Source organism: Lissotriton vulgaris, chromosome 1_1 (genome assembly GCF_964263255.1).
Source record: "Lissotriton vulgaris chromosome 1_1, aLisVul1.2, whole genome shotgun sequence".
Lineage (NCBI taxonomy): Eukaryota > Metazoa > Chordata > Amphibia > Caudata > Salamandridae > Lissotriton > Lissotriton vulgaris.
In genome coordinates this window covers 1,803,361,095-1,803,371,347 of record NC_141685.1, presented here as the reverse complement: position 1 = coordinate 1,803,371,347, position 10,253 = coordinate 1,803,361,095, and positions in this window count along the sequence as shown.

Below are 10,253 nucleotides of genomic sequence, written 5' to 3'. Positions count from 1 at the left end.
GCCTGCGCAATAGTGGTTGGTACTATGGTGAATGGAGAGTTCAAGTCCAATGTCGTGCATACACAGACATTAGTGGACTGTACCGCACAGTTGGCAGAGCTATGTGCTCTGGTGCTTGCACTGGAGTATGCTGATATTTGTGTGACTACTCTTATTGTAAGTGACTCTTACTACTTTGTTCAGTCTTACAATGACAATTTATTCTTTTGGACTCAAAATGAATACAGTTATGGGTTCTAGGTACTGAGGTGAGTTTTTTGGTCCACCACAACTCACTGAGGTCCTGGGTCACCCTGCCCCACAGTTGGGTTGTTCGCCAGTGACCCCATTTCCCCAGGAGATCTCCCTTGGGACTGTTCAAATGTTCATTGTTCTAGTCATTGAGGTGGGTGGGCTTCATTACTCGACCTAATTGGGGGGTTGGTGTGGGTGGTGGATGAAAGGGATGTTAAGGGGTTATCGCTGGTTAACTTGGAAACAAGCAGGAAGCAATAATAGTAAATTTGAATAGCTCACACTGTAACACCGATAATAGGCGCACTACACACCATAGGAGGTGCTCAAGCGTAGATTCAGTCCTAACAACAAATTGGATATATTCCTCAGTATCGCTCTGGGACATTCATGGCAGGTATATACTTGACTACTAACTAACTAAGATGGCAGCCTACAATTTATTGACCTGGAATCTTTGGGGTTTAAATAATTACAGGAAGGCAAGACTCATGCAGGCCTACCTCACCAGACAACACGTAGATGTCTGTTTCCTACAGGCAACTCACTTTAGCTCTGCTGATTCGAATAAACTAAAACACAAATGTTGGGGGCGAATGCTACTCCTTTACTTACTCAAACTATGCTAGAGGCGTGACAGTTTTAATACACGATGGGGTGGATTGGACAATGACACTCACATATAGCTACTGAGGGAAGATTTATTATATTGCAAGGGCTTCTGGGTGGATGAAGTAAACCATGAATGCAATCTATGGGCCAAATGTAGACAATTCGGATTTCTTTTATGACATTTTGGCAAAGGTTGTTGCTCTAGGATGTGACGCTGTCATATGGGGGGAGACTTCAATGCTATATTGTGTGATGAAATGGACAGGGTGGGTTCAGCACGCGCCCTTTTCCCCCGTTCCGGTCATGCCCTTAATACGCTTATAGCGGTACAAAAGGGGGTGGTGATGGACGGAGCATCTGAATCAATCAAACACTCACACCCAGTCAAAAGATCTGGGTTTAATCCATCACCGTTCTTTTGCCCACTCTGCCACCCCAGTTCAGTCATGGCTATATGCAAATCAGTCTGACCCTGTGCCTCATGGGAACAGTCCAGCCCGAACTGCTAAGCCACGTCTTCCCTGGACCAGAAACAAGCTTCCGAGGACCGATTTCTGGCATTCCAGCCGTCTTCAGCCCGGCTTGCTTGAATCCAGTGGCAAAGGGAGCAAGGGTCTCACGTCTGAGCATACCCTGCCACACTTATGGCGGCCAAAAGCGGTACAAAAGGGGGTGGTGATGGACAGAGCATCTGAATCAATCAAACACTCACACAAGAAAGCGTTTAAGAACTTATGAAGTGTGGAGTAAGGAAAGTCTGGTATTTGTGTGAATACCGGAGGGAAACTGCAGGCTTAAACAGGTACTAGTAGGCACAAGGGATTTCAAACAGGGTTTGAGCTTTGTGGTGTACTGGGTGCATTAACAACAAAATTAAGGTAAGCATAAACTGGGGAGTTGGGGAATGAGTGGGATGGGAGGTATAATCTGGAGGTCGAAAACTGTAGATATTGGGGATTGAAATAATGGTTATTTTATTTGGGACACAGAGAGGTGAACGGGTTCGCAGAAAATGAGTAATTTTTTTAAGGAAGGTAAATGAGTGGGATACATGTTAACGGACGGGTATGCTTTGTTTAAAAGGTTGGTTTACAACATGGTGTCACATAGTGTAATACAAAGCTTGTGTTTGATATTATTTTTGAATTCTTTGATTATGTACTGTACGGGGCTGATGTGTATTTTTTCATATTTGTAGATACCCCTGACGAAGGCCTTAATTCTGACCGAAATGCATTGGGTGAAAAATGTGTAGGAGGAATGGAGACAGATTACATACCTGCGAACAGACCCGGATGGGCAATTCCAGTGTCATTTAAAATGCGTGAAATAGATGATCTTTATTTCCTTGACGTGATGGATAAAGCTGTATGAATTGTCAAAATTAAAATTTGAATGAACTTTTATAAAATTACTGAGTATGTTTAAATATATCACAAATGTGTGTGCATAAAGGCTGTGTAACTCAACTGGGACACGAAATTGTGTGTGTCACAATTCTGTGATAAAGTCAGATAATAGACTGCACCAAGCAAAGGACATATTCATGTTCATCAGGGGTAGTCTAGTACTGGGTTCCCCATTTCTTAAATTGCTGCCTGTTTGCCAAGTAGCACATCGCAGCATTTTCTGTTCTCTCTAGCAGTTCTTAGACAACTTCCATTCACCTCATGCATTGGAAATTTCTTGAGTTTTGCCAGCATTAATGGTTTGTATTGCTTAGATTCTTCAAATTTCTGATATATCCTCCCTGAATGCTCGCATTGCAATAATGTATATATTCTATATCACACCTTCCAACTCATATAATTAGTATCTCTTGTCCAACAGGAACCCTTGCAGTTTTTAATTAATAATCTTGAAGAGTTATCAGGCATTCTTTCATCCTGTAATGCACCTCAAAGATCCAGCTTATTATTATGATAATGATCTGTTTTGTTACATGTGAATCCAAGCGAATGAGCAGCATCCACTAATGCACCGGAAAACAGTTCTCACCATCAACTTAGGTCTTAGAACATACATTCCTGTTGACATTCCCAAAACTTTTATCCAGCCTCTAGTCAATTAGAGAACAGACTATAGCAACATATTGTTCATGGATCTGCCAAAAATGTACCTGACCCTGCAGAAGACAGTTCTTCATGCAATTGCTAGGTTGGTTTCAGGTACAGCACATTATGTCCCCACTTCCCATAGATTGCTTATTGTTAAATGGGTCCAGATTGAAGTTTCTTCAAACAAGCACCCTTTGCGCATAAATCTCTTCACTCCCGTACCTCTAGCTACTTTGACCAAAAACTGAACACCTCAGGATGCTACCAAGGGGTCCGTAGTGCAGACACCCTCCTACTTGAAAACACATCCTCCAAAAAGAAAAACATCTCTAAATGAATTCTTCTCCAGGTGCACCCTGAGAATCTTGAACTTTGTCCCCCCTACCCATCAGGACAACTAGCAACAGCCAATCATTCAAATGACAAGTGAAGCACTGATTGTTTCTGTATCATGTTAACACCAGCAATTTTGTTCAATTGCAATTTAACATCTAGTCGAAATGTTGGAGTCTTGGAGTAATACACATTTCACCACGGGGGAGCCATCAGGGGTCAGGTGGCAGATGTACACTGAAAAAAAGCCCTTTGGTTGTAGGCAGGAAAATGACAACTAAATAAAAGTGGTGTTTCCAATTTAAAATCCAACTTGACCCTTAAGTTTGATTTTTCCCAACTGAAGTCAGCACTTCTTAAATGTAATAGTGTAAACGGTGTAACCGGTGTCTCATGACATCCTGTTGTACCGTTTGGAGGCTATCGGGATCAGGGGCCAGGCCCTGGAATGGTTCCATGCTTTCTTGTTGGACAGATCCTTCCGGGTGTTAGCACCGCCTTTTCTATCTCAAGCCCATTCCATCTGCCAAGGGGTTCCGCAGGGATCTGCGTTGAGCCCGACATTGTTCACTCTTCATGTACAACCACTTGCGGCTGTGGCAAGAGAGTGGGGCCTAACGCTGGTATCGCATGCTGATGATACTCAGCTGGTTGTCACCTTGGCCGAAGGCCCTTCTGCTGTTGCCACAAAGTTTAGAGACGGGATGACTGCAGTTTCTCAGTGAATGGCTGACAACTGTCTACAATTGAATGCCACAAAAACGGAAGTGATGCTGGTAGGGAAGAACATCTCCCTCTGGAACGAACACTGGTGGCCGGCTTCCTTAGGCACTATCCCTACAGCCAAGCCAGTGGTTAAGAACTTGGGAGTGTGGCTGGACGCGGATCTTAATTTCCAGTGCCATACGAAGAAGGTGGCAGCGACGTGTGTGGGCCTGCTGAGAGGCCTCCGTCCTATTCTGAGGTTTTTAAATGCGCCTGTCCGGCAGCTCATTATCCAGGCTACAATTTTATCGTGCTTGGATTATGCCATTGCTCTACTTCTTGGCGCTAATAAAGCTGAAATCTTACGACTCCAACGAGTTCAGAATTCAGCAGCCCATGCTCTTGTGGGACTCCCACATAGATGTTCTGCTAAAGCCACTATTAGGGCTTTACACTGGCTCTTGATTCAAGCAAGAATTCACTTTTAGATGCTTTGTTTGGCGTTTAAGATTCTCAAGTAGCCCTGAGCTACTCTGTCCTCTTTTAACCCCTTATATTCCCCAACGTAATCTGCGTTCCTTGGGCCAACACCTGGTGACTATACCCAAGTTCAGACTTTGTCGTGTTGGTGGCCGTTCTTTTCGACTACTTGCGGCCAAATTGTGGAATTCTTTGCCTGTATCTATTTGTTGCATTGACGAATTACTATTATTTCGGAAAGCCATTAAGACTTTTCTTTTTCCTCTGATCTAGGGCTTTGATCTTCTCAGCCTATTATGTCTCCTGCACATATGAACGGTCAGCGCCGGGACGCCCCTTAATTGGGACAGCTGGGCGCTTCAACAAAAGTTTAACATAACATACACATAACATAAACCGGCGTTAAGCTATGGGATAGCCTGCCTTGCCACAGTGAAAAACGAATTTCGAGGTGTGTCACTGCCAGGACAGGTAAAACATTAAATATACATCTAATGCTTTTAAATATCATGTAACCTGCCCTCTGGGCACTTAAGTCCTATCTTAGGGATAACCCATAAGTATTAAAAAGGAAGGATTAGGCTGGCAAAAGGTTTATTTTGCCAGGTCGAAATTGAAGTTTTAAAACTGCACATTCAGGTAGCAGTGGCAGACCAAGTTAAGACATGCTTTTCAGTGCTACTTTAGCAGGTGGCACAATGAGTGCTGCAGCTTACATGTAGCCTTTAATTTACAGGCCTTCCGCACGTGTATTACCATATGCTAGGGATTTTAATAAACTAAATGTGCCATTTGGGTATATACTAATTTTTCCATGTTTAACATGGGGAGCACAGGCACTTTTGCCCCTTGTTAGCTGTATTAAGGTGTGCAGAGACTACAGCCAACAACAACAGGATTCAGTAAAAAGACAAAACCTCCCAAGGCACCCAACACTAATAGAATCCTGCCTCAGACATATCAAAGTTCTCAATTTAAAATGTATCTGAAGTAATTTTTGGGTATCCCAACCATCTCTATATCACATCAACATTTGTTTGGAATAATTTGTGATAATGTAGCTGGTCCACGTTATTGCTCATGAGCATTGGTTTACTGAACAAGCTGATACATCATTTATATTATAAGACAGGTAGATAATAGATTTCAGCAAGCACAGGATGAATTGAAGCTTTGGGACAGGAGGAGTACACTCTCACACCAGCCAAGGGTCCGCGGGACCTCAGGGGCCCCATTTGGGGGTTAGTATTCCCTCCAGCAGAGACCAGCAGCACGGCCAACAGCACCAAGTGTCACCAGGAGTAGTCTAGGACTGGGTCTCCATTAGTTAAATTGTGGCCTGTTTGCAGAGCAACAGAGCACACAATCTGTGTGTGTAAGGCACACCCCAGAGGCTGCTGCACAGTGAGAGAAGTGTAGTCTCCTCCACCGCTTTGTGTACTGTAAGCTGGTCTATTGCTTAAAACATCCTTTTGGGGTCTTTAGAAGGCCCCAGTCAAACTAAGCCATGGTGCACTGTCACAAGGGCAGAAAGTGGTGCTGTGGCTGCAGTTGTATCAATATATAGGCAAAATGACACACCAAGCTTGTTGTTGATTAGTGCCAGAATACCCTGTGACAGCAGCTGTAGGTTTGTAGGATCCATCTGTTCCAATCCCATCTATTCCTCCTCTGGAGGGTGTAAGTTGTAAAACATTCACCTAGGTTTCCCCACTATGTTCTCTTTAATGAGGAACACAGACTCAATGCGTATTCCATTACAGCACAAGAGCAAGGTGGAGGTCAATCTGATCTTCTCATATGCTTTAGGAGCAAACAATGGATATGCATCCTGGAATGCACTGGCTGAGAATCCACACCAGCATACTCAGGATTATTGAGAGCCCTTCAAGGGCATTCTTGTAATACAATAACAGATTCAATAATCTCCAGCACAAATAAAATGGTACAAGCTGAAGATTTAGCTTTATGGCCATCTTTATGGCTAGCTTTAACTCAAAATCTTTCCATACTAAGACCCATTCAAAGTGGATTCCTTGCTGCAAGTCCTCTGTAAATCTGTAACATTGAAGTGGCTTTAGATAGCATAAGATACTCAACATTATCACCTAAATAATTACTAAGCATGGGCGGAAAATCCGTTCCGCTCGCAGATTTTGCGGATTTTCGGTAAATTTGCGATCCCCGAACGCTCGCGAATTTACCGAAAATCCACAAATTCGCACGCAGCGGATTTTTTTTTCTTGGTGAAACAATTTTGCGGCGTGCTGCGTAAGTTCGCAATTGCGAACATGTAGGTGCGGCGGGCAGCAACAATCTCGCACTCGCGAAATTACAAAATTTGCAATTCTGCACAAGAAATCCACTAGCAAGCAGCATAGACCTTCTGAAAATGATGATTTTTATCAGAATAACTCCTCAGGTTGACATTTGCCTGCCCTTTTTTGGATTTGAGGCCTTTTGACTTTCTTTGGATCACTTTTGGATTAGAAATCAACTTTCACAAATAAGTTTGTTTGGGGCATTACATTTGCTGTTCTGCAGAAAAAAGAGTTTTGCTAAACTGAAAGCACTCAGCAGGTGCAAAGGTTCAAATTCATCATTAGTAACCATTCCCTGTAGTGCTTCCTGACTGGGGCCCCTCCAGAGTTCAGTTGCTAGTTGCAACAATTGTATGACCCTGCTCTGACCCTCACAGCCAGATCATAGAATAGCTACAAGTAGGCCACAAAGGTCATGGAAAAAAAATTGCACTGCAGCAGAAAGCAAATGACAGATAAGGAAGCAGGTGCCAGACTGGAATTTTAAAACAGTGACACATTAATAAATCAACCCCAAATTAATTCATGTCAGTTGAAGCAGGGCAGGTGTGCTTGCTTTTCCCCCCCCATAATCTACAGTGATGATGATGAACCAGAGGGTGGCATTGATGTACCAGAGGGTGTCATGGCTGAAACAGAGGGTGGCAGTGTTGAAACAGAGGGTGCTGTGAACCTGTGATGATGAACCAGACGTAGAAACAACATAGTCGCGACTGTTGCGTGTCGACAAGTAAGTCCGCAATTGCGAACTGGTACAAAATCCTCGCGAACTGGCAGAAACACTTGCGAACACTATAAAAACAAAAAAATCCGCAAATTCACAAGATTTTGCGTATTTTGTGGATTGCGAGCTCGCAAATACGCAAATTTGCGAACGCCAGATTCGCAAAATTCACCCATGCTTAATAATTACGTAATATCTATCAGGACTTAACCAATTTGTCAAACATGCTCACACATCAAATCTATTAAATGTGGTCAGCCCTATATTGAAGGGCACATTTACATCTATTTGATTGCCTTAAAAATGCAGATTTATAAATACACTTCTTAAATTAATTAGTCACTGATTGAAAAATCGTTACCTCAGCACTTAGATATACTGAACATAAGCAGGAGCTGCAGAGCAATGTCTACCTTCTACCAAAATAGGTATAATGATACATGATACCTAGGTATGTCCCAACAGGAGACTAAGCAATGCGCTTCAATGTCAACAAGCATTGGCATAGCCAATCGATCTCGCAATGGGAGTGCCTAACGACAGAGATGGGGAAAGGAGCATTGTGACAGGGAATGCACCAATTAGCAAGCAGGCTGCTGCATATGTCCAAATGCAATGTGCACACTCTGACACATGCAGACATATAAAGCTACTGAGACACATGCACTTAAAGAACACACGCATACACTTGGGACCAACAGATATGCACAAGTGCACTTAATGGAGTCATAAAAACGGACACACATAAAGCACACTGATGGGGTCTGACCAAGCAGAGCCCAGTGCATTGCCAGTGGCACCTACTGATACTCATGTGGAGAAACAACGAACACCAGATATAGAAAGAGTAGATCATCTTTGGTGATTCCAATGACAGATAGATAACCCAAGATGAGTTGGAAAAAGGACAAATGGTTCCCGATAATTCACAAATGGCATATGCAATTGTCCTTTATGTTGGATATGGGCAACCGAGTACTTGGAAAATCTCAGGAATGCAAGTAATCCAAGAGTAGATATCATTTGCATAGGTATTGCCAGGTAAATTAGCATGGGGACGGCCTACTCCTGATGGATAGGGCAGTTGTAGGCCTTGCATGAGGCAGAGCAAGAAGGGCAGATATTCCCAGGGGCAATGAGGGGGCACGAGTTACCTGGAGTGATATTAAAGGGGTCTACAGCCATAGTCTCGACCTAAAAAGGATATCATCCTTGCACCTTTCTATGAAATACAGTTCCCTTTAGAATGTTGTTTTAGAAAATTATACTGTGGTTCTCAGGAGGGTAAGAGGACATTTTGTCATCTAAGATATTCTGTTGATACTCAGAAAAAATACCTAAGCAATATTTTACAGCATAAAGAAACCACACAATTCAGAAACAATAGAAATCCAAAGCAGGCTCAAATCCAAGGGAATTTTAGAGTTCATGGGTGCATGAACGCACAGCGTTGCTGAGAAACATTCATGTGGCTACAGCCATTAATAATGTATCATTCTCCTTCATTATAAAATAGAGATTCCCATTCATTGATTTGTCTGGTTGCAGCTTGCAATCCACTGAAGCAGAAGCTCAAGTACTGCTCATGGCAATGTTAATATCTACTTTCAGTGCAGTCAATCAATAGCATCCTTTTGCTTTAGGATTGTCCTACAACCCACAGTTTCATTGTGTGGATGATTCTGACACAATATTATTTGATTTCTAGCATCGTGTATATTTCCTTCATATGCCTGAGACTTTCTGATAGCTCAGTGTTTTAAAGTGACTCAAAATATGCAATTAAGCTGCAGTTTGAATATGAATCGGTTTAATTTAAATTTAAATCATTAATGTATCAAATTAAGAATCTGTGGGGCACCTAGGTTGTCCTCTGACACAATCAATTTGGAAACTGTGGTCTTCATCATCAATTCTAACAACCAAACTATTAACAGTTCCAATAGCGAATATTTTTTCATTAAACATTTTGAATGAATACATAGCAAATGATGTATTTAAAACTGTGGAAAAGTTAGTATGCCAGCTTAAAATGGCCAGTGGAGAGGATTACATTTAATTTAGCTTTGAAGTTATTTTTCCCTTCCCTAAACAAATCATAATCAATGCTTCTTTAAGAATATGTGGCAGTTTTTAATGAAAATGTGGATGGTTTTGTGATCAAGTCTTTATAGGGAGCTCTCAATCTAACAATTTTCCAAACTAGATAGCCTCAATCTGATGAACTCAAAGTAACAAGAAGCAATTTTAAACAAAAAGCCAATTCATGAAATGCTGTAAATCACCAGCGCAAAATTTGAGTCCTGGCTTATGAAAAGATAATAAAGTAATACAAATCTTATATAATTCAATATGAAAATATTTCAAAGTTAAAATGGAAAAGAAGACTAATTAGATTCACTCTTGCAAGTGTTGGCTATTATGCTCAGAGTTTCTAATTTCAGTCATTGGGGTCACTGATGAGAGCCCCCTCCAACATCCCACTCCACCCATTGTCCACCCAATGGTTCTCTTTGTGTCATTTTGGTGTCTCCCTCCTATGCCACACTGCGTGGGAATCATTAGCTCCTTGCGGCGAATGGGGGTCTGGGCTGGGCAGAGGAGTAGGGGCACAGGCTGAACTCCTGGTACCGCAGAAGGAGCCTGTGATACCCGGAGAGGAATTCTCGGGGTCTTTCCACCCCCAGGTGATTCCCATCTCTCAAATGCATGTATACGGTGAGATTACCTGGATGCTGTGGTTTGCATCTTGTTATGTGCTTATTTTAAAATGTTTGTAATTAAAAA